This window comes from Bombina bombina, chromosome 3 (genome assembly GCF_027579735.1).
Source record: "Bombina bombina isolate aBomBom1 chromosome 3, aBomBom1.pri, whole genome shotgun sequence".
NCBI lineage: Eukaryota > Metazoa > Chordata > Amphibia > Anura > Bombinatoridae > Bombina > Bombina bombina.
The window spans coordinates 813,689,444-813,714,186 of NC_069501.1; positions in this window are offsets into that span (position 1 = coordinate 813,689,444).

The window sequence follows — 24,743 nt, forward strand, 5'->3', positions numbered from 1 at the left end:
TATGCTTCTGTCCAGTGTCCTGCTGTTTTTCTGGATCTTTGTGTAGTGAGTAAAGTGCGCTTACAGCCTTGTCAGTAGGAGGAAGAAGTAATCTGTACTCATCCATGTATTTATTCTGATAGTTGGTAGTGATATCTGCAGTTTCAGAAGTCATTCAAAGATATTTTTTCCTGTTCAGAGACTGCTTCAGGATTTTCTGTTTTGCTCATGACATCTAGGGCGCGATCCAATATACGGCGTAGTTTGCGGCGCAAGCAAGGGAACCCGCGTCGCCCGCAGTTTCAGCTCGCATCTCAAGCTATCCAATATATGGCGCCGTCAGATGCTAACGTGCCGTAAGTCGGATAAACCAGCGATGTCCAGAAATCTGCGCAAGTACAAATTTCTGCTGTCGCCAGTGACTTACGCCACGTTAGAAACTGCCAGCGCCTACAAAACCTGACTAAAGTATGAAATCACCCGCACTGTCTAACACGCCTCCCTAACATAGCCCGACACGTATAACACGCCTCCCTAACATAGCCCGACGCGTCTAACCCTCTATCCCCTATCCCCCCTCACTATCCTAACAATAAAATATGTATTAACCCCTAAACCGCCACTCCCGGACCCCGCCACCAGCTATATTAAATCTATAACCCCCTAAAGTGAGCCTCTACCCCGCCGCCATCTATTTTTAAATTATTAACCCCTAATTTAATCCCCCTACCCCGCCGCCATCTATATTAAATTATTTAACCCCTAAAATACTAAACTATCCCTACCACTAAACCTAAGTCTAACCCTACAAATAGCCCTGAAAAGGGCTTTTTGCGTGGCATTGCCCCAAAGTAACAGCTCTTTTGCCAGCCCTTAAAAAGGGCTTTTTACGGGGCATGCCTCAAAGAATTCAGCTCTTTTACCAGCCCTTAAAAGGGCTTTTGACGGGGCTTTGTCACAAAGTAAACTGCTCTTTTGCCTACAATCTACATCCCCCTACACCGCGGCCACCTATAATAAATGTATTAACCCCTAATCTAATCCCCCTACACCGCCGCCAGCTATATTAACTATATTAACCCTAATTATATTAGGGTTAATATAGTTAATATCGTTATTATATTATATATATATTAAGTATAATAACCCTATCTAACTCTAACATCCCTAACTAAACTCTTATTAAGATAAATCTAATATTAATAATATTAATTAAAATATTCCTATTTAAATCTAAATACTTACCTATACAATAAACCCTAAGATAGCTACAATATAATTAATAATTACATTGTAGCTATGTTAGGGTTTATATTTATTTTACAGGTAAATTGTTAATTATTTTAACTAGGTGTAATAGCTATTAAATAGTTATTAACTATTTAATAACTACCTAGTTGAAATAATTACCCAATTACCTGTAAAATAAATCCTAACCTAAGTTACAAATACACCTACACTATCAATAAATTAAATAAACTACAAATATCTATCTAAAAATACAATTAAATAAACTAAACTAAATTACAAAAAAAACAAACACTAAATTACAAAAATAAAAAAAAAGATTACAAGATTTTTAAGCTAATTACACCTATTCTAAGCCCCCTAATAAAATAATAAAGCCCGCCAAAATAAAAAAATTTCCCTACCCTATTCTAAATTTAAAAAAGTTCAAAGCTCTTTTACCTTACCAGACCTTAAAAGGGCTTTTTGCGGGGCATGCCCCAAAGAAAACTGCTCTTTTGCCTGAAAAAAAAACACAATACCACCCCCCAACATTACAACCCACCACCCACATACCCCTAATCTAACCCAAACCCCCTTAAATAAACCTAACACTACCCCCCTGAAGATCTCCATACCTTATCTTCACCACGCCGGGCCGAACTCCTCATCCGATCCGGGTGATGTCTATCCAAGCGGTAAAGAAGAAGTCTTCATCCGGGCGATGTTTTTATCCAAGCGGCAGCAAAGTCTTCTTCCATCCGGCAGCATCTTCCATCAAGCAGCATCTTCCATCTTCTTTCTTCGCTCCACCGACGCGGAACATCCATCCCGGCCGACGACTGAACGACGAGTGAGGTACCTTTAAATGACGTCATCCAAGATGGCGTCCGCTGTTCCGATCAGCCAATAGAATGCGAGCTCAATCTGATTGGCTGATTGGTTCAGCCAATCGGATTGAACTTGAATCTGATTGGCTGATTCAATCAGCCAATCAGATTTTTCTACCTTAATTCCGATTGGCTGATAGAATCCTATCAACCAATCTGAATTCGACGGACGCCATCTTGGATGACGTCATTTAAAGGTACCTCATTCGTCGTTCAGTCGTCGGCCGGGATGTATGTTCCGCGTCGGTGGAGCGAAGAAAGAAGATTGAAGATGCCGCTTGATGGAAGATGCTGCCGGATGGAAGAAGACTTTGCTGCCGCTTGGATAAAAACATTGCCGGGATGAAGACTTCTTTACCGCTTGGATAGACATCACCCGGATCGGATGAGGAGTTCGGCCTGGCGTGGTGAAGATAAGGTAGGGAGATCTTCAGGGGTAGTGTTAGGTTTATTTAAGGGGGGTTTGGGTTAGATTAGGGGTATGTGGGTGGTGGGTTGTAATGTTGGGGGGTGGTATTGTGTTTTTTTTCAGGCAAAAGAGCAGTTTACTTTGGGGCATGCTTCGCAAAAAGCCCTTTTAAGGGCTGGTAAGGTAAAAGAGCTTTGAACTTTTTTTTAACTTAGAATAGGGTAGGGAATTTTTTTTATTTTGGGGGGCTTTATTATTTTATTAGGGGGCTTAGAATAGGTGTAATTAGCTTAAACATCTTGTAATCTTTTTTTTATTTTTTGTAATTTAGTGTTTGTTTGTTTTTGTAATTTAGTTTAGTTTATTTAATTGTATTTTTAGATAGATATTTGTAGTTTATTTAATTGATTGATAGTGTAGGTGTATTTGTAACTTAGGTTAGGATTTATTTTACAGGTAATTGGGTAATTATTTTAACTAGGTAGCTATTAAATAGTTAATAACTATTTAATAGCTATTATACCTAGTTAAAATAATTAACAATTTACCTGTAAAATAAATATAAACCCTAACATAGCTACAATGTAATTATTAATTATATTGTAGCTATCTTAGGGTTTATTTTATAGGTAAGTATTTAGATTTAAATAGGAATATTTTAGTTTATAATATGAATTAGATTTATTTAATAAGAATTTAGTTAGGGGTGTTAGGGTTAGATAGAGTTAATATAGTTAATATAAATACTATAGTAACTATATTAACTATATTAACCCTAATATAATTAGGGTTAATATAGTTAATATATATAATGTAATAACTATATTAACTATAATATACTTAGGGTTAATATAGATAATGTAGCTGGCGGCGGAGTAGGTAGATTAAATTAGGGGTTAATAATTTTAATATAGATGGCTGCGGTGTAAGGGGCTTACATTAGGGGTTAATACTATTAAAAAAGGTGGCGGCGGTGTAGGGAGGGCAGGTTATAGGGCAAAAGAGCTGTTTACTTTGGGGTAAAGCCCCACAAAAGGCCCTTTTAAGGGTTGGTAATAGAGATAATTATTTTAGGGGGATTAGATTAGGGGTTAATAATATTAATATAGCTGGCGGCGGTATAGGGGGATTAGATTATGGGGTTAATAATTTTTATATAGGTGGCGGCGGTGTAAGGGGTCAGATTAGGGGATAGATAAAGTAGATGGCGGCGGTGTAAGGGGTTCACATTAGGGGATAGATCAGGTAGATGGCGGCGGTGTAAGGGGTTCACATTAGGGGATAGATCAGGTAGATGGCGGCGGTTTTAGGGGTTCACATTAGGGGATAGATCAGTTAGATGGTGGCGGTTTTAGGGGCTCACAGTAGGGGGTTAGTTTATGTAGATGGCGGCGGTTTAGGGGTTAAATACTTTATTAGGGATTGCAGCGGGGGATCGCGGTTGACAGGGAGATAGACATTGCGCATGCATTAGGTGTTAGGTTTTATTTAGCAGATCGCGGTTGACAGGTAGATAGACATTGCGCATGCGTTAGGTGTTAGGTTTATTTAGCAGCTAGTTTAGGGAGTTACGGGGCTCCAATAGTCAGCGTAAGGCTTCTTACAGCTGCTTTTTGTGGCGAGGTGAAAATGGAGTAAGATTTCTCCATTTTCGCCACGTAAGTCCTTACGCTGTATATTGGATACCAAACTGCGCTGGTTTGGTATACCTGCCTATGGCCCAAAAAACTACGGGCGACGGCAGAAATATACACGCGTAACTTCTAGGTTACACCGTATATGTGATACCAAACCAGCGCAAACCCCGCTTTTGCGGGTTGTCAGGGTAAAGGTCAATGACATAATATATATATATATATATATATATATATATATATATATATATACTAATATATATACGTAAATTAAAATAATATAAAAAGGATGTGTGTATATATGAAGCCGTCTATTTTATCAGATGTGCTGTAGAATAGAAATTCTGATGTCAGGATTTAATTCAAAACCCCCTACAAGCTGATTTTGGCTAGGTAAATGCACGTTTATCAGGATTGAAAATCAGCATAGCCTTTTGAAGCACGACCCCTGCTGTGTAAAATACACAGACATTTTCCAAAAGGAACTAACTCAGTGACCATGCTCATTTGACTATATGCAGAGTTTTATGACTCTAAGACATTTGGTCTACCCCAATTTAACACAGTCACTTAGAGGAATGTTGGGGGAAGTAATTTTGAAAGAGAACAGGATACAGGCCCATATATGGGTTTCCTCCAAGGGAAATGCCGATCCGTCTGAAAAGATGTGAGAGATGCAAACATTCTTCAAGGGACTGATAATTAGCACAGATTTGTTTGAGTGACTCAGGCTGTGTGGCTGATAACACCATAATACACGTGACACAGACATTGTGTCTGGGGTTATAATAACATAGAGAAGACACATGGCTTACATTATGATTTCAAAGCAACTGTAGTTAGATTTCAAATAAAATATATAGGAAAATAAATACAAGACATGCATATTTTGAAAACATGAATATCTTAGCCTCTGTGTGTTTCAGAACATGAATGGATGTTTATGGACCTGAAGAGAAGTGATCATTAACATTTATTTTTATTTCAGATCGACATAAACAGGATTTATGTATTTTGGAAGAAATACACAGAAATGTCACATACTATATCTGGGTGAATGCAGTATATCAGGAGTTTTAAATACTACCAATCTGGAGATATAAAAATAAGCTGTTATTTGCGAAGAAATGCCAGAATACTGATAAAATTATAATGAATTTTAAGCTAATAATTAGCAGTATTAAATTACCTTAATATAATAAAATGTTAATAATATAAAACATGACGTTTCATATCAAAACGATCAGGAAATTAATCTGATGCCGCTTCACCTATAATTAATATTGGGAGAGATTAATACAAGAAATTATGGCAGTTATTACATAGTTTAAAGAAATATTTCACTGGCTAAAAATGTTGGTTAAATGAATTTGTATGTATTGTCATGCTGCATTGTTTTTGTACTGTCTGTTTGTAATGCTGCCACCTGGTGTTATGTTGCGAGAACTACAGACAGAAGGTTCTTTCTGGCTGTTAAAAATGAAATTTCCAAGGGCCAATCCGATTAGACTTCCCAGGTAACCAATGGGAAGGTCAGCTCCCGTAGTGCCACCCACATGATGTCATCAATGATTGAAAACATATATAAGTAAGCAAAAGAGAAATAGGAAAAAAGGCTGTTTTAACTTTGGATGATATCTGCTGCTGGGCATTTTGAAACCAGTCTAAACAAGCTGACTACCTCCTTCTCATTGATTGCAAAAATTACTTATCTGTCTTCTGAGATGAAACAAGAAATTTCTGGTAACTGAATTATCGATTTTGATCATTTTGGTAAAGTATATAAAAAAAGGGCTGCTAATTACATGTGATATTTTAAAGTCACTGCAGTTTAAATTACAGTTAATAGATTTAAAGAGCAGGTTATACTTTTAAACTGTGTGTCATTGTTTAGATAGTTCTTACCTGGCCTGTTTGTATGCAAAAACAATTTAAAATAAGTATTCATTGTTGCTGGGTCTGGCAGAGTCAGAGAAATAAATTGTATTTTAAATTGGTAGTCATAGCCTATATATTGTTTAAATCTGTATCTGATTTGCTAAGTAAATCATCTGTGCAAGTTCTGATATTGTAAGTTAATTCTGTATTAGGATAAATTGCAGTTAAATAGCAGAATATATATATATATATATTATCCTATTGTATTGCTTGGATTTTAAAAGATTTGTAAATAAGGTTGGTTTTTAAAGATAAGCGTGTATGAACTTTGCATAACATATTTAAATAGTTTTCAAGTGCATATAATATTATTTCATTTCCTTTTATTGCAAATATATTTCAATATGTTTATGGATATTAACTAAATAAAAGAATTCAGATATTTATATTAATTGTATGGTCTAGTAGGTGCATGTTAATTAAGGGTTTCTATTTTTAAGGAAAATTATTATTTGTATTGGTTATAACCCTGCCATAAGCTGATATATTATTTGGATAGCACTACTAAGATTTTCATAAATATACTGACAGGGCGACGATTTTTATCGGATCGAGCCCCTAATGATCAACTATATCTAGTTAGTGCTTCCTAAATCTAAAAGCCCCAACACTATGTGCAAAATGTACTTGCTAGTACTTATGAACACAATAAATATCTGGGGTTTGTAATAACAGGGATTTGACAATTGTTCAGCTGTAGTTACTGTTGTTATAAATAAGGTTTTGTGTACTGTACTCCTGCTGTTAGAGAATCTGTATTATTCCTGCAGATGGAATTTTATCATTAGTTAAAATAAGTTTGGACCTCTTTTGTTATTGCTGCTGTGTATGTTGTATCTCTTTAATCATAATACGGGAGACAAAGGGGTAACAGATGGAGGTACTGTTGAGATGGGACAATACCCATGTAAAATTGTTAATAAAATCACATTTCTCAGTACCAAAAAAAAACAGAATTTATGTTTACCTGATAAATTTCTTTCTCCTACTGTGTGTCCGGTCCACGGCTTCATCCTTACTTGTGGGATATTCTCTTCCCCTACAGGAAATGGCAAAGAGAGCACACAGCAAGAGCTGTCCATATAGCCCCCCTCTGGCTCTGCCCCCCAGTCATTCGACCGACGGTTAGGAGAAAAAGGAGAAACTATAGGGTGCCGTGGTGACTGTAGTGTAAGGAATAAAAATTTTAAACCTGACTAAAAGCCAGGGCGGGCCGTGGACCGGACACACCGTAGGAGAAAGAAATTTATCAGGTAAACATAAATTCTGTTTTCTCCTACATTGGTGTGTCCGGTCCACGGCTTCATCCTTACTTGTGGGCACCAATACCAAAGATTTAGGACACAGATGAAGGGAGGGAAAAAGTCAGGTTATCTAAATGGAAGGCACCACGGCTTGCAAAACCTTTCTCCCAAAAACAGCCTCCAAAGAAGCATAAGTATCGAATTTGTAAAATTTGGCAAAAGTATGCAGAGAAGACCAAGTCGCTGCCTTACAGATCTGATCAACAGAAGCTTCGTTCTTGAAGGCCCATGTGGAAGCCACAGCTCTAGTAGAGTGAGCTGTAATTCGTTCAGGAGGCTGCCGTCCGGCAGTCTCATAAGCCAATCGGATGATGCTTTTCAGCCAAAAGGAAAGAGAGGTAGCAGTAGCTTTCTGCCCTCTCCTCTTACCAGAATAAACGACAAACAAGGATGATGTCTGTCTGAAATCCTTTGTTGCCTCTATACAGAATTTTAAAGCACGGACCACATCTAAGTTGTGTAACAAACGTTCCTTCTTCGAAACTGGATTCGGACACAGAGAAGGAACAACTATTTCCTGGTTAATATTCCTGTTGGAAACCACTTTTGGAAGAAAACCAGGTTTGGTACGCAAAACAAACTTATCTGTATGGAATACCAGATAGGGTGAAGTACACTGCAAAGCAGACAATTCAGAAACTCTTCTAGCAGAAGAAATAGCAACCAAAAACAGAACTTTCCAAGATAGTAACTTAATATCTATGGAATGTAAAGGTTCAAACGGAACCCCTTGAAGAACTGAAAAAACTAAGTTTAGACTCCATGGAGGAGTCATGGGTCTGTAGACAGGCTTGATTCTGACTAAGGCCTGTACAAACGCCTGTACATCTGGCACTGCTGCCAGACGTTTGTGCAACAAAACAGACAGAGCAGATATCTGTCCTTTAAGAGAACTCGCTGACAACCCTTTATCCAAACCCTCTTAGAGAAAGGAAAGTATCCTAGGAATTTTAATTTTACTCCAAAAGAATCCCTTGGATTCGCACCAACAGATATATTTTTTCCATATCTTATGGTAAATTTTCCTAGTCACAGGTTTTCTGGCTTGGACCAGAGTATCTATAACTGAATCTGAAAACCCATGCTTAGATAAAATCAAGCATTCAATTTCCAAGTAGTCAGTTGCAGAGAGACTAGATTTGGATGTTCGAATGGACCTTGTACTAGAAGATCCTGTCTCAAAGGTAGCTTCCATGGTGGAGCTGATGACATATTCACCAGGTCTGCATACCAAGTCCTGCGTGGCCACGCAGGAGCTATCAGAATCACCGAGGCCTTCTCCTGTTTGATCCTGGCTACAAGCCTGGGAAGGAGAGGGAACGGTGGAAACACATAAGCTAGGTTGAACGACCAAGGCGCCACCAATGCATCCACTAGTGTCGCATTGGGGTCCCTGGATCTGGACCCGTAGCGAGGAACCTTGGAGTTCTGACGGGACGCCATCAGATCCATGTCTGGAATGCCCCATAGTCGAGTTTACTGGGCAAAGACCTCCGGGTGGAGTTCCCACTCCCCCGGATGGAAAGTCTGATGACTCAAATAATCTGCCTCCCAGTTGTCTACTCCTGGGATGTGAATTGCAGATAGGTGGCAGGAGTGATCCTCCGCCCATTTGATGATCTTGGATACCTCTCTCAACGCCAAGGAACTCTTTGTTCCCCCCTGATGATTGATGTCCGACTGAAATCTTATGAATCTGACCTTCGTTGAGGCCAAGCCAGGAGCGCATTGAATATTGCTCTCAGTTCCAAAATGTTTATCGGGAGAAGAGACTCTTCCCGAGACCATAGACCCTGAGCTTTCAGGGAGTCCCATATTGCGCCCCAGCCTAAGAGACTGGAGTCGGTCTTGAGTCAACCACCAGCGGAGTGAGTCTCTGGTTAACTGGTCTACTTGAATCTGGGGAGACAAGTCTGCATAATCCCCATTCCATTGTTTGAGCATGCACAGTTGTAATGGTCTTAGATGAATTCGAGCAAAAGGAACCACGTCCATTGCTGCAACCATTAATCCTATTACCTCCATGCACTGAGCTTTGGAAGGCTGAGAAATAGACTGAAGAACTCGACAAGCGTTTAGAAGCTTTAACTTTCTGACCTCTGTCAGAAAAATCTTCATTTCTACAGAATCTATTATTGTTCCTAGAAAAGGAACCCTTGTGGACGGGGACAGGGAACTCTTTTCTATGTTCACCTTCCACCCGTGAGACCTGAGAAAGGCTAAAACAATGTCTGTATGAGCCTTTGCTTTGGAAAGAGACGACGCTTGGATTAGAATGTTGTCTAGGTAAGGTGCTACAGAAATGCCCCTCGGCCTTAGAACCGCTAGAAAGGACCCTAGTACCTTTGTGAAAATTCTGGGAGCAGTGGCTAAACCGAATGGAAGAGCCACGAACTGGTAATGTTTGTCCAGAAAGGCGAACCTTAGGAACTGATGGTGATCTTTGTGGATCGGAATATGCAGGTACGCATCCTTTAAGTCCATGGTAGTCATATATTGACCCTCCTGGATTGTTGGTAAGATCGTCCGAATGGTTTCCATTTTGAATGATGGAACTCTGAGGAATTTGTTTAGGATTTTTAAATCCAGAATTGGCCTGAAAGTTCCCTCTTTTTTGGGAACTACAAACAGATTTGAGTAAAAACCCAGACCTTGTTCCGCTGTTGGAACTAGGTGTATCACTCCCATCTTCAATAGGTCTCCTACGCAATGTAAGAATGCCTGTCTCTTTATCTGGTCTGAAGATAAGCGAGACATGTGGAACCTTCCCCTTAGAGGGAGTTCCTTGAATTCTAGAAGATACCCTTGAGAGACTATTTCTAGTGCCCAGGGATCCGGAACATCTCTTGTCCAAGCCTGAGCAAAGAGAGAAAGTCTGCCCCTTACTAGATCCGGTCCCGGATCGGGGGCTACCCCTTCATGCTGTCTTGGTAGCAGCAGCAGGCTTCTTGGCCTGTTTACCCTTGTTCCAGCCTTGCAATGGTTTCCATGCTGGTTTAGGCTGGGAAGCATTACCCTCTTGTCTAGAGGCTGTAGAATTTGGTGCCGGTCCGTTCCTGAAATTGCGAAAGGAACGAAAATTAGATTTGTTTTTAGCCTTGAAAGGCCTATCCTGTGGGAGGGCATGGCCCTTTCCCCCAGTGATGTCTGAAATAATCTCCTTCAATTCTGGCCCGAAAAGGGTCTTACCTTTGAAAGGAATATTAAGCAATTTTGTTTTGGACGACGCATCCGCCGACCAAGATTTTAGCCAAAGCGCCCTGCGCGCCACTATTGCAAAACCTGAATTTTTCGCCGCTAATTTTGCCAATTGAAAAGCGGCATCTAAAATAAAGGGATTAGCCAACTTTAGTGCGTGGATTCTGTCCATGACTTCATTATATGGAATCTCCTTTTGGAGCGAATTTTCTAGTTCCTCGAACCAAAAAGACGCCGCCATGGTGACAGGAATAATGCACAAAATCGGTTGAAGAAGGAAACCTTGCTGAACAAATATCTTTTTAAGCAATCCTTCCAATTTTTTATCCATAGGATCTTTGAAAGCACAACTGTCCTCAATAGGGATAGTTGTGCGCTTGGCTAACGTTGAAACTGCCCACTCTACCTTAGGGACCGTTTGCCATGTGTCCCTTCTGGGGTCGACAATGGGGAACATTTTCTTAAATATAGGAGGGGGAACAAAAGGTACACCTGGCTTCTCCCACTCCTTAGTCACTATCGCCTAGATTTAGAGTTTTGCGGCCAAAGGGGTGCGTTAGCTACGCGTGCTTTTTTTCTGGCCGCACATTTTAAATACCGCTGGTATTTAGAGTTCACAGAATGGCTGCGTTAGGCTCCAAAAAAGGAGCGTAGAGCATATTTACCGCAACTTCAACTCTCGATACCAGCGGTGCTTACGGACGCGGCCAGCTTCAAAAACGTGCTCAAGCACGATTCCCCCATAGAAAACAATGGGGCTGTTTGAGCTGAAAAAAAACCTATCACCTGCAAAAAAGCAGCGTTCAGCTCCTAACGCAGCCCCATTGTTTGCTATGGGGAAAAACTTCCTAAGTCTGCACCTAACACTCTAACATGAACCCCGAGTCTAAACACCCCTAACCTTACACTTATTAACCCCTATTCTGCCGCCCCCACTATCGCTGACACCTGCATATTTTTTTAACCCCTAATCTGCCGCTCCGTAAACCGCCGCTACTTACATTATCCCTATGTACCCCTAATCTGCTGCCCCTAACACCGCCGACCCCTATATTATATTTATTAACCCCTAATCTGCCCCCCACAACGTCGCCTCCACCTGCCTACACTTATTAACCCCTAATCTGCCGAGCGGACCGCACCGCTATTATAATAAAGTTATTAACCCCTAATCCGCCTCACTCCTGCCTCAATAACCCTATAATAAATAGTATTAACCCCTAATCTGCCCTCCCTAACATCGCCGACACCTAACTTCAAACATTAACCCTTAATCTGCCGACTGGAGCTCACTGCTATTCTAATAAATGTATTAACCCCTAAAGCTAAGTCTAACCCTAACACTAACACCCCCCTAAGTTAAATATAATTTAAATCTAACGAAATAAATTAACTCTTATTAAATAAATTATTCCTATTTAAAGCTAAATACTTACCTGTAAAATAAACCCTAATATAGCTACAATATAAATTATAATTATATTATAGCTATCTTAGGATTTATATTTATTTTACAGGTAACTTTGTATTTATTTTAACCAGGTACAATAGCTATTAAATTGTTAAGAACTATTTAATAGCTAAAATAGTTAAAATAATTACAAAATTACCTGTAAAATAAATCCTAACCTAAGTTACAATTAAACCTAACACTACACTATCAATAAATTAATTAAATAAAATACCTACAATTATCTACAATTAAACCTAACACTACACTATCCATAAATTAATTAAATACAATACCTACAAATAAATACATTTAAATAAACTAACTAAAGTACAAAAAATAAAAAAAGAACTAAGTTACAAAAAATAAAAAAATATTTACAAACATTAGAAAAATATTACAACAATTTTAAACTAATTACACCTACTCTAAGCCCCCTAATAAAATAACAAAGACCCCCAAAATAAAAAAATGCCCTACCCTATTCTAAATTTAAAAAGTTCAAAGCTCTTTTACCTTACCAGCCCTGAACAGGGCCCTTTGCGGGGCATGCCCCAAAGAATTCAGCTCTTTTGCCTGTAAAAAAACATACAATACCCCCCCCCAACATTACAACCCACCACCCACATACCCCTAATCTAACCCAAACCCCCCTTAAATAAACCTAACACTAAGCCCCTGAAGATCTTCCTACCTTATCTTCACCTCGCCGGGTATCACACCGATCCGTCCTGGCTCCAAAATCTTCATCCAACCCAAGCGGGGGCTGGCGATCCATAATCCTGCGGCTGAAGAGGTCCAGAAGAGGCTCCAAAGTCTTCATCCTATCCGGGAAGAAGAGGCGATCCAGACCGGCAACCATCTTGATCCAAGCGGCATCTTCTATCTTCATCCGATGACGAACGGCTCCATCGTGAAGACCTCCAGCGCGGACCAATCTTCTTCCTCCGACGTCCAACTGAAGAATGACAGTTTCTTTAAGGGACGTCATCCAAGATGGATTCCCTCGAATTCCGATTGGCTGATAGGATTCTATCAGCCAATCGGAATTAAGGTAGGAAAATTCTGATTGGCTGATGGAATCAGCCAATCAGAATCAAGTTCAATCCGATTGGCTGATCCGATTGGAACAGCCAATAGAATGCGAGCTCAATCTGATTGGCTGATTGGATCAGCCAATCGGATTAAACTTGATTCTGATTGGCTGATTCCATCAGCCTATCAGAATTTTCCTACCTTAATTCCGATTGGCTGATAGAATCCTATCAGCCAATCGGAATTCGAGGGATGCCATCTTGGATGACGTCCCTTAAAGGAACCGTCATTCTTCAGTTGGACGTCGGAGGAAGAAGATTGGTCCGCGCTGGAGGTCTTCACGATGGAGCCGTTCGTCATCGGATGAAGATAGAAGATGCCACTTGGATCAAGATGGTTGCCGGTCTGGATCGCCTCTTCTTCCCGGATAGGATGAAGACTTTGGAGCCTTTTTACAGGCAAAAGAGCTGAATTCTTTGGGGCATGCCCCACAAAAGGTCCTTTTAAGGGCTGGTAAGGTAAAAGAGCTTTGAACTTTTGTAATTTAGAATAGGGTAGGGCATTTTTTTATTTTGGGGGGCTTTTTTATTTTATTAGGGGGCTTAGAGTAGGTGTAATTAGTTTAAAATTGTTGTAATATTTTTCTAATGTTTGTAAATATTTTTTTATTTTTTGTAACTTAGTTCTTTTTTATTTTTTGTACTTTAGTTAGTTTATTTAATTGTAGTTATTTGTAGGTATTGTATTTAATTCATTTATTGATAGTGTAGTGTTAGGTTTAATTGTAGGTAATGGTAGGTATTTTATTTAATTAATTTATTGATAGTGCAGTGTCAGGTTTAATTGTAACTTAGGTTAGGATTTATTTTACAGGTAAATTTGTAATTATTTTAACTAGGTAACTATTAAATAGGTCTTAACAATTTAATAGCTATTGTACCTGGTTAAAATAAATACAAAGTTGCCTGTAAAATAAATATAAATCCTAAAATAGCTATAATATAATTATAATTTATATTGTAGCTATATTAGGGTTTATTTTACAGGTAAGTATTTAGCTTTAAATAGGAATAATTTATTTAATAAGAGTTAATTTATTTAGTTAGATTTAAATTATATTTAACTTAGGGGGGTGTTAGTGTTAGGGTTAGACTTAGCTTTAGGGGTTAATACATTTATTACAGTAGCGGCGAGATTAGGTCGGCAGATTAGGGGTTAATCATTGAAGTTAGGTGTTGGCGATGTTAGGGAGGGCAGATTAGGTGTTAATACTATTTATTATAGGGTTATTGAGGCGGGAGTGAGGCGGATTAAGGGTTAATAACTTTATTATAGTAGCGGTGCGGTCCGCTCGGCAGATTAGGGGTTAATAAGTGTAGGCAGGTGGAGGCGACGTTGAGGGGGGCAGATTAGGGGTTAATAAATATAATATAGGGGTCGGCGGTGTTAGGGGCAGCAGATTAGGGGTACATAGCTATAATGTAGGTGGCGGTGGTGTACGGAGCGGCAGGTTTGGGGTTAATAATAATATGCAGGGGTCAGCGATAGCAGGGGCGGCAGATTAGGGGTTAATAAATATAATATAAGGGTCGGCGGTGTTAGGGGCAGCAGATTAGGGGTACATAGGGATAACGTAGTTGGCGGCAGTGTACAGAGCGGAAGATTAGGGGTTAAAAAATTTAAATATAGTGGTGGCGATGTGGGGGGACCTCGGTTTAGGGGTACATAGGTAGTTTATGGGTGTTAGTGTACTTTAGAGCACAGTAGTTAAGAGCTTTATAAACCGGCGTTAGCCCAGAAAGCTCTTAACTACTGACTTTTTTCTGCGGCTGGAGTTTTGTCGTTAGATTTCTAACGCTCACTTCAGCCACGACTCTAAATACCGGCGTTAGAAAGATCCCATTGAAAAGATAGGATACGCAAATGACATAAGGGGATCTGCGGTATGGAAAAGTCGCGGCTGGAAAGTGAGCGTTAGACCCTTTCCTGACTGACTCCAAATACCGGCGGTAGCCCAAAACCAGCGTTAGGAGCCTCTAACGCTGTTTTTCACGGCTGCCGCTCCAACTCTAAATCTAGGCCTATGTCCACCACCCTCTTGGGTATCGGAAAAGCATCGGCGTGCACTGGGACCTCTAAGAATTTGTCCATTTTGCACAACTTCTCTGGAATCACCAAAGTATCACAATCATCAAGAGTAGCTAGCACCTCCTTAAGCAGAGCGCGGAGATGTTCTAGCTTAAATTTAAATGCCACAATATCAGGTTCTGCCTGCTGAGAAATTTTTCCTGAATCAGAAATTTCTCCCTCAGACAGACCCTCTCTCACTGCCAACTCAGATTGATGTGAGGGTATAACAGATAAATTATCGTCAGCGCCAACTTGCTCATCCTCTTTATTTAAAACTGAGCAATCACGCTTTCTGGGAAATGCTGGCAGTTTGGATAAAAGATTTGCTATAGAATTATCCATTACTGCTGTTAATTGCTGCATAGTAACAAGCATTGGCGCGCTAGATGTACTAGGTATCGCCTGCGCGGGCAAAACTGGTGTTGACACAGAAGGAGAGGATGATGAACTATCCCCACTACCTTCATTTGAAGAATCATCTTGGGCAACCTTATTAAATGTGACAGTACTGTCCTTACTTTGTTTGGACGCCATGGCACAATTTGCACATGCATTTAAAGGGGGAACCACCTTGGCCTCCATACACACAGAACATATGCTATCTGAAGGTACAGACATGTTAGGCAGATTTAGGCAGGCTATTAATGCAATAAAAACGATTTTACACAAAACCGTTACTGTCTATTTAAATAATAAAAGGAACACACTTTATTTCTGAATGTTCAAAAAACTTTGAAGGAAATATCCGATCTTTATAAAATTCACACCCCAGTGTCTTAATGCTTTGAAAGTATTGCACACCAAATATGTTTCTAGACCCTTAAATAAGCAAACCGGAGCTAATTGTTCAATTAACCAGTTTAAACACACTACAGTCCCTGCCACAGACTTTGCTGTGGCTTTTACCTTCCTTAGGGGTTATTCACCACAGAAATAAGCCTTCTGGAGTCTGTTTCTCAGCCACAGGACCCTCTCACATGAAGTTGCATGCACTGCCTTTGGAAGTAACTGCGCAACTGAGGCGCGAAAATGAGGCCTCCTCCCTCTGCATACTAGAGTGAAGGGGCCTTTCTGACTAGATTAGGCGTCTAAACCAATAACAGGCATAATTAAAACGTTCCCAAAAGTGTTTCTAAGTTCATAAAATACTCCAAATGTCATCAGAATATGATATAAGCAAATCGATTTAGCCCACAATAGTGTCAACCAGCATAGAGCCCAATTTATAAGCCTTTAATCTGTTACTGAGTCTAAGAAAATGGCTTACCGGTCCCATAAGGGAAAACTGACAGTCTTCTAGCATTACTATGTGTTGTTAGAAAAGAGACTGGTCATACCTGAAGCAGATAAGTCTGCAAACTGTTACCCCCAACTGAAGTTCTCTGGTTTCAACAGTCCTGCGTGGTAACAACAATGGATTTTAGTTACTGGTGCTAAAATCATACTCCTCTTTTAACAGAACTCTTCATCACTTTCTGTTGTAGAGTAAATAGTACAAACCGGCACTATTTTAAAATAACAAACTCTTGATAGAAGAAATAAAACTACAACTAACACCACATACTCTGTACCATCCCCGTGGAGATGCTACTTGTTCAGAGCAGACAAAGAGAATGACTGGGGGGCGGAGCCAGAGGGGGGGCTATATGGACAGCTCTTGCTGTGTGCTCTCTTTGCCATTTCCTGTAGGGGAAGAAAATATCCCACAAGTAAGGATGAAGCCGTGGACCGGACACACCAATGTAGGAGAAAAGTTGTAGTTGTATGTCACCTGCCTCTTAACCTGGAGAGGATAAGTTTTGATGATGCCAGTAAACAGATTCCAGGGTTACAGGAACTTTGCCATAAACAGACACAGAAAGATGAGAGGGCAAGACTTTCTGTTGCATTAGTGAGAGCTTATGGACCCTACAACAACAAAGAAGAGTTTTGTATTAATTTGAAGCAAAGCACTGAGCTTTAACCTAAAATGCCTCTCTCTTAACACTACCCCCTTCCTAGATAGCTATATTAAACTAGACAAACAAAAAACTTGATGAGAGGGCGATAAAAGCTATTTAGGAATAATTGTATTCAATAATATTTTATACTGTTAAATAGGTACCTCTACCCAAAGTTCTTTTTCACAGATATAAGAACTTTGGGTAGAGGTACCTATTTAACAGTATATAGTATCATTGAATACAATTATTCCTAAATAGCTTATAGCGCCCTCTCATCGAGTTTTTTGTCGGCCTACAACAAAGAAGATTGCTGAAGTATGTAGAGTTGCCTAGGACACAGCTCCCTGGGATCCCTTTAATTAATACTCAGGATGAATCAGAGAATGAAAGTGACCTCCATGATGGAGGAAAGTGATCACATATTTAGTATTACTCCAATGACAATAATTATGAGTGACAGTAAGGGACAAGGAAAAGATTGATGAATACACACAACAGCATCTTAAGCTATCAAAAATAAAAAGATCCTATATGAAGCCTTCTAATGTTTCTACCACTATGAAGAGAGGGGAGAGCCTTTCCAAAACTGAAGTTTTATCACATTTATCAAAAGTGTGGTCCAAGCATCTATTGAACATAATTACAAGAGACTAAAAACGTTTTCTGTAGTTGTGCTGGTGCCATCCATTGAGGAACGATTTTTTACTTAGTAAAGTAGTATTTTCTATATTTCCTGAATTCTTCTGTTGATGATCTTCTAAAAGACTTGGACCATACTTATGGCAAGGAGAGTAAAGAGGAAGATTTATGTTTATAATTTGCTGTCATTCTTTAAATGGAGAAGTAAACCTTTAATGCATATCTCATACAGCTAGAATTGATGTTGGGGATGAAGTTTTAGAAAAACAAATATCATTAGATCAGTTTAATGAACATAAGAGAAGACAAACTCTAACTAATTATCAAATAGCTACAGATTTTCCAGCCTGCTACAAATAATTGTGATGGCAAAGAGAAACCATCATCACAGGAAAATCAGAAAGTACCTAGGGCTACATTACAGCTAGTCAACTCAAACAGAAAGGAAATTATAGTTAAAAACTCTGGAAATACTTTTCAGATCCTTCCTCAGTCAGATGTGAAATTTTGGGGGCTGGGCTGTCAGACTTACCTTGTCAAATGAATAACCAAAGTACAGATACCCCAAATAGACACTGAGAGAAAATACTGTATGGATGTGAATGCTTTGCTATGGTCAGCTGCAAATTATCCTGGATTTGCAATCATATTGGAGACTAATACTAAGATGGTGAGGGATGTGTTTCAAGTTTACCTGAAAGAAATGGGCAATGCCTGTTTATATAAAGTAATTGAACTGGAACCTACCCTGATGCAAGGACTTTATCAACTAGCCCTTGAAGTCATGTGCCTGCCAGGTGCTGTTCCTAAATGTGCTAATATCAGCCTGGGGCATGGTGATAAAAGATTCTGCTACTTGAAGAGAAGTATAGTAGTGCAGAAATCAAAGGGGATGAACTAAATGAATGCTATAAGAAAAGGGGCAGAACCTGGAAGTCCCCGAGAGCACTGCAGCCAAAGTAGGGCCACTTGCAAGGATGGAATGTGTAAATTTTGGGATCACACATTATGCTGATTATAATACAAGCAACAAAACTTGAGGAAGTTTTTTCATATGAATTTTGGATCCTATACACTTTGGGTTTGTGCATCCTATATGACATGGAGTGTAATTTCATTTCTTCTGTTCTAGTGCATTATTTTAATGTTGCCTATTTGTTATATTTGTAAGTTTATGCACACCATATATTTTAATTGTGTTGGGTTTGAACTAAGGACACCCTTTTCACTGATGAAATTCATTACATTTAATCTATGCCTTAATAGCTTGGTGCTGGGAAAGAGTTGCCTTTTTTCTTTCTCTTTTTTTATTATAAATATTTTTCAACTCTCCATCCAAGGGGGATGTAAGATATTTTTGAAACACCATCCCTTAAGGGGATAGGGAAATATAAAACCTTGTAGTGCAGTTTAATATTTTTTATGAAATATATATTTATAAAATGATCCTCCAGCACTGCACAATCTCTCATAAGATTCAATACAGGCACATTTTGCTATATTTTTCTAAGAGGTGTTCTCATTGGGGCATATTTATCAAGCTCCATAACTTGTCCACCTGCTCTGAGGCCGCGGACAGAAATCAACCCGATCAAATACAATCTGGTTGATTGAGATCCCCTTGGCCGCGAATCTGCAGGGGGCGACATTGCACCAGCAGTTTACAAGAACTGCTGGTGCAAAGATAAATGCCAACAGCATATGCTGTCTGCATTTATCGATGTGGGGCGGACATGATTCACTACTTTGTATCATGTCTGCTTGCGCATTGATAAATATGCCCCTTCATCTCTGTATTTGAAGGAGAGACAAGCCCAGTGTTATATAGCACTGCATAACATGAGAGTTTTCCAGTTCCAGTTTTTACAGATATATAGTAATAACAATAGTGATCAGTGTCACATCAAATGATGATATGGTGTGGTCACAAATTAAGTTATACAATATATAACCAAGTTTCATGTAGCATTAAGGTATTCCTCCCAAATAAACATTATAGCATAATAATCTTCTAATTTACGTTTAAGACAGTAGTGATATCTTTCCAGTGAGCAAGGGAGACAGAACTTATCCAATCCTCTCTTGAGGGAACTACAGTATTTTTCCACCATCTAGGTATCAATTGCTTGGCACATTTCAACATGATACCTAATAGTGTGGATCTAAGTCTACATTTCATTTTTGTGGGTTTATGGAATACACATACTAATGGATTGGGGTATATCATGTTGCACTGCTTTAGTCATCTCTGAAAGCACTAGGATCCAATAGGTCTGAATTTTAGGGCAGCCACACCAAACATGGAGTATTGTATCTACTTGGCCACAATTTCTCCAACATGTAGTTTGGGAGTTTGGGTAGATTTGTGCTAATCTATGTGGTGTAAGATACCGACAAAGGATCTTCATATTTGTTTCTCTAACTTTTACAGAAGAAGATGAGGAGTTCATGTGTGTAGTAATAGTAAGACAATCTTTTTCTGTTAAATGGGTTTCCAATTCCCCCCCCTGAAGTATTTGTTTATAGGCCATTGACAGGGGACCCTTTACTTTTGTTTGCTGGTAACAAATATTTTCTAGTGGCGTCAGTGGGAGTAAAATCTTTTGTTTATCTGCATGTGAGGTTATAAGGTGATTAAGTTGAAAGTATTTATACCATTGTCCGAACTGTGGAATATTTAGATCAATTAGTTCCGTTCTTGACCTTAGTTTATCATCTTTAAGAAGTCTATCGGCTAGATTTAGAGTTGGGTGGTAGCCGTCAAAACCAGCGTTAGAGGCTCCTAACGCTGGTTTTTACCGCCCGCTGGTATTTGGAGTCAGTCAGGAAAGGGTCTAACACTCACTTTGCAGCCGCGACTTTTCCATACCGCAGATCCCCCTACGCCATTTGCGTACCCTATCTTTTCAATGGGATCTTTCTAACGCCGGTATTTAGAGTCTTGGCTGAAGTGAGCGTTAGAAATATAACGACAAAACTCCAGCCGCAGAAAAAAGTCAGTAGTTAAGAGCTTTCTGGGCTAACGCCGGTTTATAAAGCTCTTAACTACTGTGCTCTAAAGTACACTAAAACCCATAAACTACCTATGTGCCCCTAAACCGAGGTCCCCCCACATCGCCTCCACTCTATTAAAAAATTTTAACCCCTAATCTGCCAACCGCACACCGCTGCCACCTACGTTATCCCTATAAACCCCTAAGCTGCTGCCCCCAACGTCGCAGCCACCTACCTACAATTATTAACCCCTAATCTGCCGACCGGAGCTCACCGCTACTATAATAAAGTTATTAACCCCTAATCCGCCTCACTCCCGCCTCAATAACCCTATAATAAATTGTATTAACCCCTAATCTGCCCTCCCTAACATCGCCGACACCTAACTTCAAGTATTAACCCCTAATCTGCCGATCGGAGCTCACCGCTACTCTAATAAATATCGTAACAGCCAATAGAATGCAATCTCAATCTGATTGGCTGATTGGATCAGCCAATCGGATTGAACTTGAATCTGATTGGCTGATTCCATCAGCCAATCAGAATTTTCCTACCTTAATTCCGAAAGGCTGATAGAATCCTATCAGCCAATCGGAATTCGACGGACGCCATCTTGGATGACGTCCCTTAAAGGAACCGTCATTCATCGGGAAGTCGTCGGTGAAGATGGATGGATCCGCGCTGGAGGTCTTGAAGATCAGCCGGTCGTCATCGGATTGAAGAACATAGAAGATGCGGCTTGGATGAAGATGTTTGCCGGTCCAGATGTCCTCTTCTGCCCGCTTGGATCAAGACTTCAGCCGGAGGATGGACGTCACTCTTCAGCCCCCGCTTGGGCTTGGATCAAGATTTCGGAGGCTTGGATCAAGACTTCGGTGGACGGATCGGTGAACCTGGCATGGTGAAGATAAGGTAGGAAGATCTTCAGGGGCTTAGTTTTAGGTTTATTAAGGGGGGTTTGGGTTAGATTAGGGGTATGTGGGTGGTGGGTTGTAATGTTGGGGGGGGTATTGTATGTTTTTTTTTTACAGGCAAAAGAGCTGAATTATTTGGGGCATGCCCCGCAAATGGCCCTTTTCAGGGCTGGTAAGGTAAAAGAGCTTTGAACTTTTTTAATTTCGAATAGGGTAGGGCATTTTTTTATTTTGGGGGTCTTTGTTATTTTATTAGGGGGCTTAGAGTAAGTGTAATTAGTTTAAAATTGTTGCAATATTTTTCTAATGTTTGTAAATATTTTTTTATTTTTTGTAACTTAGTTCTTTTTTATTTTTTGTACTTTAGTTAGTTTATTTAAATGTATTTATTTGTAGGTATTGTATTTAATTAATTTATGGATAGTGTAGTGTTAGGTTTAATTGTAGATAATTGTAGGTAGTTTATTTAATTTATTTATTGATAGTGTAGTGTTAGGTTTAATTGTAACTTAGGTTAGGATTTATTTTACAGGTAATTTGTAATTATTTTAACTAGGTAACTATTAAATAGTTATTAACTATTTAATAGCTATTGTACCTAGTTAATATAATTACAAAGTTTCCTGTAAAATAAATATTAATCCTGAAATAGCTACAATATAATTATAATTTATATTGTAGCTATATTAGGGTTTATTTTACAGGTAAGTATTTAGATTTAAATAGGAATAATTTATTTAATAAGAGTTAATTTATTTTGTTAGAATAAAATTATATTTAACTTAAGGGGGTGTTAGGGTTAGGGTTAGAATTAGCTTTAGGGGTTAAAAAATTTATTAGAGTAGCGGTGAGCTCTGGTCGGCAGATTAGGGGTTAATACTTGAAGTTAGGTGTCGGCGATGTTAGGGAGGGCAGATTAGGGGTTAATACTATTTATTATAGGGTTATTGAGGCGGGATTGAGGCGGATTAGGGGTTAATACATTTATTATAGTAGCTGCGAGATCTGGTCGGCAGATTAGGGGTTAATAAGTGTAGGTAGGTGGAGGCGACGTTGGGGGCGGCAGATTAGGGGTTAATAAATATAATATAGGGGTTGGCGGTGTTAGGGGCAGCAGATTAGGGGTACATAGGGATAATGTAGGTTGCAGCGGTGCACGGAGCGGCAGATTAGGAGTTAATAATAATATGCAGGGGTCAGCGATAGCAGGGGCGGCAGATTAGGAGTTAATAAGTGTAAGGTTAGGGGTGTTTAGACTCGGGGTACATGTTAGGCTGTTAGGTGCAGACATAGGAAGTGTTCCCCATAGGAAACAATGTAGCTGCGTTAGGAGCTGAACGCTGCTTTTTTGCAGGTGTTAGGTTTTTTTTCAGCTCAAACAGCCCCATTGTTTCCTATGGGGGAATCGTGCACGAGCATGTTTTTGAAGCTGGCCGCGTCCGTAAGCACCGCTGGAATTTAGAGTTGCAGTGGCGGTAAATATGATCTGTAATAATCTGTTTATAATTACTTAATACTGGCAAACAGATTAAATGTAGCTGAAATGACAGAACACCAAATGTTATGAACCTGAACAATTGGTAATCAAATCAACAGCAGTTAATACAGAAAAGAACCAGCAATGGAATATATATATATATATATATATATATATATATCTGTTTGAATATATATATATATATAAATGGTAGAAACTGATTATAAGTAAAGTTATGTCAGAGAGCAGAGTTCTTCCAAGTATATTCAACACTGGAGAGTAACAGGTTAATGCTTGCAAGCTGCAGTTAAATGTTAAGTATAGTCTCAGGGTGGAGTACAAGCAACACTGGAGAGTAATAGGTTAATGCTTGCAAGCTGCAGTTAAATGTTAAGTATAGTCTCAGGGTGGAGTACAAGCAAGTTAAGTGAGACACAGGCAGGCAAGCAGACACAGTTGAAGAAAGCAGCTTAATGCAGTTAGTGGATTAGCAGATAAATATGAAACACACTGAGAGAGACAAGTATACTCCAAACATGAGCTAAAGTACTTGCGTGACAAAACCCAGGTAGGTGGTATCCAAGTAAATGCGGTCGTTCCAGAGATGAAATAGCAAACAGAGCAGCAAAGCATGCAGGTGAGAGCTGCGTGAGCAGTATGCAGCGTGTGATCCTCAGCGTGGAAATGAGCAGAGGGATATGCCAGTAAGGTAGATCCGGATCCTCATACCAAAAATAGTCCACAGACAGTGGAGCAAGGTGTAGTTGAAAAGCACAATGTATTGAAGAGGGCTAAGGTTACAATTAGCCACAAAGGTTCCAGTAAAGGAATCAAAGGAATATCAATTGTAACAAAAATAAGGACTTGAGACAAAAGTGACTGAGTAGCCAGAGAGGAACTCAGAGTACACAAAATAATCAAGCAATGTGTGCAAGGGGAAGTGGAGTTATAAAGGCTAAAGGGGTGGAGCCCAGTTAAAGGGACATTACATGCTCTACGCTCCCTTTTTGGAGCCTAACGCAGCCCTTCTGTGAACTCTAAATACCAGCGGTATTTAAAAGGTGCGGGGGAAAAAAAGCACGCGTAGCTAACGCACCCCTTTGGCCGCAGAGCTCTAAATCTAGCCGTATGAAAGGGAAGTGACGTGTGTACGGTATTGTGCTCCTCAAGCCGTGCATGTTGGTCCGATTGGAATATAGGATTTGTCAGTGTGGGAGTTAAGAGGGAGGGTATTGTTGAGACAGTAGGAAAGTGATGAGTGACATAATGCCAATTTTTGAAAGTTTCAGCTATAAGCGTAGATACTGTTAGTGGATTTTTCTGTTTTGGTGTGGGTGTCCAGCATAAGCTCCCTAGGTTTGTATGAGATACTAATAATAAGTTTAACCCATTCCTTATCTTCTTCATTTTTGCACCAATTTATTATTCTGACCAGGTGGGAAGCATATTGGTAATATCGAATATTGGGAACCCCAAATCCCCCTCTATCTATAGGCATATACATGGTTTTCATGTACATTTTGTTTTATTGTCTAGTGAGTATAATATTACTTGCGTGACTTTTATCTATTTGGAATAAATA